Here is a 10,873-nt window from a genome sequence, read left to right on the forward strand (position 1 = left end):
TTTATTAGTGAGCCCGCTGTGAACCTATTCTGCATTTACAAAATTTCAAATGGCCGTTTTAAGGGATCTTAGTAAAATATAAGTTGGGAGGTGGAAAAAACATAAGAGTAACAAAAATGTTTGAGGTATAACTTTCATTAGCAATACTAATATAAGTTGGGAGGTGGAAAAAACATAAGAGTAACAAACAAAAATGTTTGAGGTACGGATATTTTATATGTATAATTGTATAACTAAAATATGGATATTTTATATGTATTTACAAGCAGAGCATAATAAATTTATATCTTTTATTAGAAATATTAAAATATGAATATTTTATATATACAATTAGGTGTTTTTTTAGGTTTTAAAATTTTATTTGAAAAGTAATTGAGTGCTTCTTATTTCTTAATTTCTTAAGTTAGAAAAGAATGGGTAAAGGATCTTAAAGAAAGTCAAATATATGTATTTTTAAAAGTAGAGTCAAAATTCAAAGGTATAGTTTATAAAGCATTACATTCAGCATAAACATTTCAATATGAAGACAAGGTGATACTAGATACCATAATTTTTGTAATAGCACTAGTCACGAGGTCCAAAATTTATATATGAGTGCCCTTGTGAAAGTGCTTAAGAGATAATGTGAGGGGTTTCATTTTAAAAATAGAAGACAAGCCAACACTAGAATGTTAAAATATTGTTATAATACTAGTCGTAATGTCCAATCTTGATAGTATGAATGCCCTTGTGAAAGTGCCAAAGAGATCCAATGCTAGGCATTTCTATCAAAGAAAAACTAGAAGCATTACTAATATGAGACCACCGGATAGTGTGGTCGTTGAAAAAATAATCTAAAACTATCTCCACCCCCCTTGAACACCTCAAAGGTATTTCAAATACTTTGCAATAAAAAATAGCAGGCCTCTTTGTGTTTCCAACTCAAGACAGATGCCACTTAGAACAAGATTTTGGAAGAATTAAGTACCAATTTCTACATTTACATGAGAAGGATGTTTGTTGTTCCAGGCAACTTAAGAAATGCTTTAACTTAAAATATGACTAGGAACTAGAAATATCACAATAACTAAAAATAATTGGCTCTTGATCTATATTAATATTAGTCAGATAATTTTTCATTATATTCAAATTTTGTTTGTAATGTAAAAAATTAAGATTTTTAAAATCTTTATTCATATATATAATCTTCTTTATTAGTTTTAACTCTTTTTTATAAGGGCCTTTAGAACTATCGTATACTATCTTATTCCAATTAGATTTTTCAAAATTTAAGAAGTTGTAGCTCCAAAATCAATTGATAATACTTCTCATATTATTTCATTTTTTGTCGTAATATCAAAGAGTGAAAATTCAACATATATCATTGTAACATAGAACATTGCATACTCATATTATTTCATGTTATGTTTTGGACTTGCTTTAGTGACCATTCCCTAGCATGTTTTAGGGATCATTTTAGCCTTAGCCTTAGTGTTTTTGTTTTAAAAAATATACAAATTTCTTAATTAGACTCTAGCTACTCTCACAAACTTGAGAATGTGTGTTATATTTTGAGTAGTTCCTCTAAGACACGAGCATGACACATATATATCCATGTGAAGTTCTAGCATCCCACTTTTAATTTTTTTTTGAAATATTGGTTTCCCACTCAGCTACCTCCTACAACTTATTATTATAACTCTCACCTATCAAAAAACCACCTTTAACATCCAAATCTGACCCTTCAACTTCTGAGGAATCCATTTGAAAACCAAACTTTTGATTTGGTTGTCCATTCTTCATTAACAACAACAAGAATTATTTTGCTATCTTCTCTCTTGGTTGCACACTCCATTGTTGGGGCTTTCTCAAGGAAAAGTATTGATACATCAGATTGACATCTCTATGCTCTCACTCTTTTCTTTATCACTTGCTTGGTAAAGTTGTTAAGCAATTTTGTTTTCTTCTTTTGATAATGGTACAAGCTTTTTTCTATATCATTTCTCTAAATCCTCTTTGGAAAATATTTTGGTTCATACTACTATCTTTTATCCAGTATCATACACATGCTAGTTTATCGATCCTTATACATCTAGGATTTAATAATCATATATAGTTTGATTTTAATTTGTTCTTATTCTTAGATGCATTATGGCCAAGGGCACAATTTATTTCAATCTCCAATTTCTATATGACTCTTCATGGAGGTTGAAGGACTAAACTAGGGGCTTGACCATTCTTGCTAAGCTCCCAAGCAACCCCAACCATATTTTTACTTTGTGTTCTAGATACAAGTGTTTGGAAGCCTACAACAAGATGGACATTTCATTTTTCCTCTTCTTTTCTTTTGTCATTGTATTCTTTCATTTTTTCTATTTAGCTTACATTTATTTCTATATCATTTGGTCTCCCTTAGATTATTGCTTCTAATGCCCATGTTTTGTATTCAAAATTTAAAACTTTTATAGATTTGATAGCAATGTACTAGAATAGAATGTAAGGACTATTTCCATTTTTTATGTCTAGTTTGTCATTTAAATACTTAGAACTATTTTTTGGTGTCAAATTCCATTCTTCCTACAATTTCCATTTTTGTGTCTATTTTGTCATTTAAATACTTTTATTTTTTGAAATTTACAAACTTTTGTTATGATTCTTTCTAATTCTCTCATCATTTCATCTAATGCTATCTAAATTAAGTGTAATTATTTCCATCACTCCCTTAGAATGGGATTTTTATATACCTTAATATTTGGGGTTGTGAATGATGTGACCTATATAACTTAAACCTTTGTGCCTAGATGTCTAAATATTGTAAGCCCTAGAGGTAGAAAACTACCCTATTTATGGGCGGATTTGAAGAACTTAAACTTGAATATACCTTGTTGCCTTATGATGTGGGAATAAATCATGCACATAGGGTGGTTTAACAAATATGCAATTAACACCCTTATGAGGCACCTTGATGTAAAACAAGTAGATTCACTTTGGATAAAGTAATTTATGATGTCAATTTTATTTGTTAACATGCAATGGATGCGAATTGCAGTAGGATAAACATGTTTTGAACAAATCCTTAGAAATATGACTCCTAGAAATTGAATAAGTAAACTAATATGTGTAACCTAGATAATGGAAGATGATGTGTTGTATCGATATGCTTTGGATGTCCAACATTAACTTAAAATAATTAAGGAATGTGTAAAGTAGAACTTGTAAACACCTACTTTAGATTGAAGGAAAATGAAATAAAAATGCTAAGATAAGTACCATATGGAGGTAATAGTTGTTACGATAGTAGGTTGATTTTAGTATCGCATCTTCCAAGTAGGCAATACAAGATTTAGAGTAATTTAGAAGAATTGTTGGGAATGTTATGTCCTTATCTTTGTATCCTAGTCATGCGACTTCCAAGAGTAAGTCAAACCCTACGGGGGAAGGATGTAGAGCCCCTCCCCGATCAAGCTCTGGTTAACCTAGTTTGACCATGGCTAACCTTATTAATAGTTTGCATGGATGATTGGTACACTATGTAAAGGTGTTATGATTCAATAGGATGGGCTATATGTTAGATGAATAAATTAGTAAATGTTGACCCCTTTGGGGGATAATTAGATGTATTTTGCTTGTGTATCATTTATATGTTAGGGGTTTGGGGTCTTATCCCGAACCCATCATAAGAATGCCTTTCATTTATGTCGTGGACTTATCTTTTAATACAGAACCTTGATACATCATGGTCATGAGACCCCTTTTGGCATAGGATCCTCATGAGACTAGTGGATAAGATGTAATTTCATAGTATGATTGATTTCAGTACTTAGATTGATGATCTTGTGATTCATTGTGCATGCCTAACTAGCTTTTGTTTTATATGATTTCATTGGTGTGGCAAATGAGTATATGGCTACATGAGAATTATTGGGAAAAGTAATTGAACCATGTTATAGAATCATTTTACCTTGCAGTGCACATTTTGATGCATTGTGGATTTGGATTCTATATGATCTAGTGATTGGATAACATTGATATGGTGTATGTCATCTATTTCTGAAATTGCAGTATTTCATTATGATATTAAAAAACATGGATGCATGCCTTACAAATGATTGAATTTCATGATGATTATGATGATGCCATTTAGTAAATTGCTTCATGTGGATTCTATTGGATAATTTATAATTTGATAGTTATGATGTAAATTGTATGCAAGTGTCTGATTTGTACTCTTTTCATATATTAATAATTACATGTGATTACTTGAGATTACTAATGTGCAAATGAGACATGTAGGAAAACTAATCCATGTGACCATGGAAACTATTCAGAGAATCAAGCTAAGCCTATGTGCGTTTGTGAAGCCAAGGGTTGTCTGTTTGGAGAGACAACACCTTGTTTGTAATGTGTTTTATTTGTAAATGTGAATGCTTGAATGTGTGTTTAATTTGTATTTGTTAAATTTGTTAATTCCAAAAAGGGACATACCATGTGTAATAAAGTATTGTGTATTTTTATGGTGTCACTTCACACTTGTGTTGTGAAGTGAGTTGGCAATGGCATGTCCCTTGGAGAAAATTTGTATAACCAATGCATTATTCAAAATATCTTAGTGTGGTCCCAATAGAGTCTTGGTTAGAGAGCCATTAGAATGGTCAACTCAAGTTTGACCCGTAGGTAAAATTTGGGTGAGTTTTTGGAGGGTCAAACTAACTCTTAAAGTTAGGTTTAGGGCATTTGTGAAAGCTCATATGTTATACCTATGGGTAAAGGCCAATTTTAGCCATGTGACCACTCACATGTGACTATCAAGTCACCTCAAAAGTAAGTTTTCCAAGACGGACGAAAATTCAACTTTTGAAAATTTCTCCTTGGTTAGACAATCTTCCATTTGAGTGATAGTTGCTCTTCCCCACTTTCTCTTACCTTTTTTCAGTTTCCATTCTTAGAAACCATGTAAGAGGTTGGGAAGACCAACCTATGAGATCTCACATCCTTTCTAAGGAAGTTGGAAAGTGTGAGAAGAGCCTACTTAGGGAAGGGATTCAAACTTAGAATTCTTATCACCCACTCTCCATCTTGGAGACTTAGAGTTGTTGTGGAAAATTTGTATTTAGGAATTACATTTTAAGTTTTGGGAAGAAAAGTGTAGTACCCCTACTCATTTGAACTCATTAGACTCATATTTTATTGTTTGTTTTCGGTGCATACATTACCATGATGTGTTATTCAGATTTTTATGATATTATTTCATGCTTTATCTGGATATGAGATGAGTAATTTATTTACAGTATTTTAGTACTTGTGATTTATGGCATTTTATGGATTATTGCTATGTACTGACATTTTACTTTATCTATGCAATGTGGAATTATATGTTGTGTGTTTGAGAGTGTATTGGATGCAAGGGGACAATTTTCCTTCACTTATTTCAATGAGACAGGGAACATTGCGATTCTCCTTCATCGGTGTGTATGTCATGTTTTATATATTGTATATACGTATGTGTGGTTCGGTGATGCAGAATATTGTAGGTACAAGTACCTGGTAGGTACGGGGTATCGTCTCCACCTGGCTTCATAGGATATTGTTGTTTGATCTTTTTATGAGTGTTTGTTTGATATTTGTTGAGTTTGTGTGTTTTCATGGATTTGATTAATTAATTAAGTTTATGGAGTTATCTCATAGTTGATTTATGTATGCATTGAGATTATAAATTTAATTAATTAAAAGAAGTTATTAAATTAAGTTGCAAGCTGCACGATATTAGAAATATATTTTATTTAAATTTTAGTGAAAAATAAATTAGATGAATTGCATTTATTGTTTCTTAGAATTTTCAATAAATAAAAGAATAAAAGAATTAATTAGAATTAAAGTATTGCTTTAATTTCTTTATTTAGAAAATTAATTAATTTGCATGAGAAAAGAAAAGAAAGAAAAAAATGATTTTTAATTATTACATGTTAACTTATCCCTTTGTTAGAAAATTGGAAAAGAAAATAAAATTGCTTTTATTACTAAATTTAGGTTTTTGGAAAAAGAGATTCAACCTAGAATTTTAGTTTAAAAAGAGGAATAGATCATTATTTTAGGATACATAGGAAACAGGTTAGGAATTTAGGTGAATAAATTTATTGGAAGCTTGTTGAAAAGATTAGGGCTCTTCTACAGATTTCTTCCAAGAAAGCTATACCAGGTTGGGTGGCTTCTTTTGATTGTTGTTTTAAGAAAATATTTCTATTTATTCTATCTTCTGAATGATGTGTGTGTTAAGATGATTGTCATATCCCGTCTAATTAATTCTGTTCTTAGCTAAAGTCTATACCCGAAGTTAATTTCTAGTTTAATGGAAAGAAGTTATTTCTGGGTGTTTGTGGATTAAATTTTGAGGAAATTGGAAAAAAGTTATTATGACACATTTTGCCAAGATTTTTATTGTCCAGAGAAATCATTCCCTCTTGTTTGGTTTTTTATTTCAATATTTTATTATGGTTGTTATTTTTAATGTTTGTGCCTCTCCATGTAATTATATAGTTAATATGGTAATAAATTTAATTTCCAATTAAATTTATTGAGTTATTGTAAGTTATGGGGAAATTGGTTATTTAATTATTTGGAAAAAATTTGTACTAATTAAATTTCCTGGAAATGGATTTTTTGAAAATTATTGAATTGTTCATGTTGTTGAAATTTTGTTTTAAAAAAAATTATAAAAAAATTTGGGAGGCATTGCCTCTACCCACATAGCAGAAGCTACCTAAAGGTAGCAGCTACTGTCATAAGGCAGTAGCGCTACCCTATGGTAGCGTTGCTGCCACTACTCCCTATGGCAGCAGCGCTACCCAAGGGTAGCAGCTGCCACCGTATGGTGGCAACGCTACCGTATGGTAGCAGCGCTACCATTTGGTAGCATTTGCTGCCATATGGCAACAACACTACCATAGGGTAGCAATTAGTTTAGGGTTAAATTAAATTAAATTTTATTTTTGTTTTTTATATTTTTTATTCTGTTTTAAAAAAAAAGAAAAATATTATTTTAATATATATATAGTTGTTTTTGTTTTAACTTATCTTAATTTAAAGCAATTTCTTTATGCCTTGGATTAATATGAGTTCTTTGTAAATTATAAATGTGAGAAATTGGAAGTTAAATATTTTTGTTTATATATATATAATTAATTCAGAATTTAGTTATTTCGGGAAAAGTTTATAATTTAAGATTTCATATTTATGCTTGTAAATACATTAGGAGATTAATTCATATGTGAATTTATTTAACTTTATTGGACAAATGACAAGATTGATTTCTTTGTATTAAAATAGTTGTAAATTCTTATTATCTGGAAATTCCTTATTTGTAAGTTATTTATGCTTTTGGCTGTTGTAAAGAAAGATTGTCTGTATTAGGGTCTTGTGTAAATGTTGTTTGCAATCAAGCTTAATTCCATTGCAATTCTGGTTGAGTTATCATTATGTCCTATGTTATTATATCTCCTTGGTCAAGTGTTGTTGTATAACCTTATTGATGTGAGCCATTGTGTGTTTTTGTCCAAATTGTTAATCTTGGGTTAGTGATTATGTATCCTTCACCTGTGGTTTATCGAGATTAGTTATGGCTTTCGGTTTTTCTATAGAGTTCTCGTAGAGAGACTTTTCCTATTAGTGTCCTATGAGAGAGAGTAGCTTTCGAGTGGGGGCCGTGCCCCGAAGTGGATGACAAGATAACCCATCAAAATTCAGTTAAGAAGTGATAACCTAATAATTGATTAGGGGGTGGGTAGAATAAATATTAATTAAGATAATGTACCTCGTGCATAGGTGTAGTGCTTGTAAATGGCTCATAATGTTATGATAAGGCCTGGAATGGCAAACTTACTACCTTGTCTTCATGAAAGGATTGATAGGGTCCGCATGAAAGTTAGTTGGAGCCGAAAGTTGGGAGAGGTTACCAGGACAGAGAGCCGGGACCTAGGAGGCCTACCATGGTAACCATCAAGCTATGCGATGACACTCTCTCCTTAGAGTCACTAGTGTTTTGTGAGTTGAGTCACATGGATGTTTGCGGAGTCATGTAGTTCTTTTGTACTTGACTTATTTGGCTTGCTTGAGGGTTTTCTACTATCTCCTAGCACGGTGGGGTGGTTCTATTTCGAGATCACATGGTCGGGTGGTAATGCCACTTCCCATTGGATGTTCTGGATTGTATCTTCAGGCGAGGAAAGGCTTCGTTGGTGTTTCTTAGTTCGTGGTTCATGTACCAGCTCATGTTCGTGATCATTGTTCAGTTGAGATCTTGTGGTCATTGTATCAACTTTTATGTAACCTTGATATTGTAACTTTGTATCGGTTGCATTTTTATGGAAGCCATGTAATTATGGATATTGTAATAGTATGTCAGTGGAATGTATGTTAATTCAGTTGCTTTGATCTTTGATTCTTTCATTATGGAATTTAGATGTATGTGTAGTTTTGAACTTAAGCATTTACTTTATCTAATTTAATAGACAATTGGATTAACCATGGTGTTAATATAATCTATGATTAATCTTCATTGGTAACCCTTAGGAAGTCATGTGTTAGTCTTTCGCTATGTTATGGGACATACAATGGTTATAATTAATGCACTTAATCTTTTAAAAAAAAATATTTCACCCTTTAGTTGCCTAATTGTGTTGTTTTCCTTTAGGGTTCCTGCCAGGGCATTACATCTGGTATCAGAGCCCAAGTTTCAACACTGGGTACTCTGGGTTTGTAGTGTGCCTTTCGGTTGACCATCTTGCTTAGGTCATAATGTTGGTATCTCTCTTGTCTTATCCTTGTTGTAGATCTGAACCATTTTCTCTTATACGAGTGGTCGCAAGGGAGGCAGAGGTGGAGGACGGGGTCGTGGTTCTGACCATCATAGTCCTTCACCACCACCCCCTCATGTGAATGTTGAGTCTAAATAGTCAATTCATTAGTAGCAAGAACAGTCTATTCATCAGAATTCTCAGCATGCAAGAGAGAAGGTTCTCGAAAGGGAAGAGCTGAGATAGATGTTTCAGGAGGTTCTGGCTAGGTTAGGCCAAAGGCCTAAGTTTGAGCAGCCTATTCATGCACAGGTTGAGGAGCCACTTCAGCAAGTTCCAGAGGAGAGAGAGAGGGAGAGATCACCCAAGAGGAGGGATATTCCAGCTGTTTGAGATCCACCTTCCTTGGGTCACATAAAGGACTTGATAAGGTCCAATCCTCCTTACTTTGATGGTATGGGTACTGGTCTTGAGGCAGAGACCTGGCTCATCGGTTTGGACCGGTGTTTCGCTATGTTTCCATACAGTAGCAACACCAAGGCGAGATGTGCTATTATGTGTCTCAATAATTTTGCTTCAATCTGGTGGAGATTAGAGGAGGAGAACATCGATGTATGCATTAACACCGTTACATGGGAGTTGTTTCTGGAGAGATTCAGGGCACAATTTCTCTCGCCCCAGTGGAGGCAGACTTGAGCAGATGAGTTCTATGCCTTGCATCAGTATGGGATGACAGTAGACCAGTATGAGCATAGGTTCTATGAGCTCAAATAGTATGCCGAGATTGGTAATGATGAAGCTATGCTTGTCCAACACTTCTTGAGGGGGTTGAATGACCGCATTAGTGGAGGAGTGAGGGTGGTTGAGCCACCTTCAATTGAGATAGCCATGGAAAAAGCCAAATTAGTTGAGTTGAACCTTAGTCATGCACTTGGTGGTCAGCCAGGTGTGCAGATAGGGAGTGCACCTTCCAGTGGGAATAGAGCTCGGGGAAATCATTCCCAGTCAATTGCACCATATAGGACTCCTTAGACACCAACTAAGGGTGGACATCAGCAACAACAACAACAACCGTCGAAACTGAATCAATTGTAGGGCCCTTCAGGGTAGTCCTTGTAGAGTGAATCTCATACCCCTAGCCAAGGAAGTTTCCAGCAATCTAGTGAGCCAACAGGTAATAGAGGACCAGGTAGAGGAGCTTGCTTCTCTTGTGGGCAGTTTGGTCACAGAGCTGTGCAGTGCCCTCAACGTTTCCACAATACAGGTAGTCATAGGCCAGCAACATTAGAGCCTACAGTGGGAGATGCAGGGAGATCCTATAGAGTGTTTACAATGGTGGATGACCGCCAAGTTGATCCTCAGGGGTCGCACCATTGACCAGGTAAGGGTCCTATGGGACCCAAATGATGAGACCTCGGTGACATGGGAGGATGCAGCGAAGATGAGAGAGTTGTATTCTTATTTTTATTAGGCTTCTAGGAGTAAGCCTAGTTTTGGGGGGGGAGAATGTAGTACCCCTACTCGTTTAAACTCATTAGACTTATATTTTAATGTTTGTTTTCAGTGGATACATTACCATGATGTGTTATTCAGATTTTTATGATATTATTTCATGCTTTATCTAGATATGAGATGAGTAATTTATTTACAGTATTTCAGTACTTGTAATTTATGGCATTTTATGGATTATTGCTATGTACTGACATTTTACTTTATCTATGCAATGTGGAATTATATGTTGTGTGTCTGAGAGTGTATTGGATGCAAGGGGACGTTTTTCCTTCACCCATTTTGATGAGACAAGGAACGTCGTGATTCTCCTTCATCAGTGTGTATGCCGTGTTTTTTATATTGTATATATGCATGTGTGGTTCGGTGATGCAAGATATTGCAGGTACAAGTACCAGGTAGGTACAGGGTATCGTCTCCACTTGGCTTCATAGGTCTGAGCATGCCTTATATTTTTCGATGGAAGTGGAGGAGATAGTAGTTGACCCTATTTTACTCATTTACACTCGTGTGAGTGTCGTTAGTTGGTCGTCTAGTCAGTTAGTTCGGCCTTCATCTTTTGTTGTTTGATCTTTTTATGAGTGTTTGTTTGATAT

Source organism: Cryptomeria japonica, chromosome 2, assembly GCF_030272615.1.
Source record: "Cryptomeria japonica chromosome 2, Sugi_1.0, whole genome shotgun sequence".
NCBI classification, from domain to species: Eukaryota; Viridiplantae; Streptophyta; class Pinopsida; order Cupressales; family Cupressaceae; genus Cryptomeria; species Cryptomeria japonica.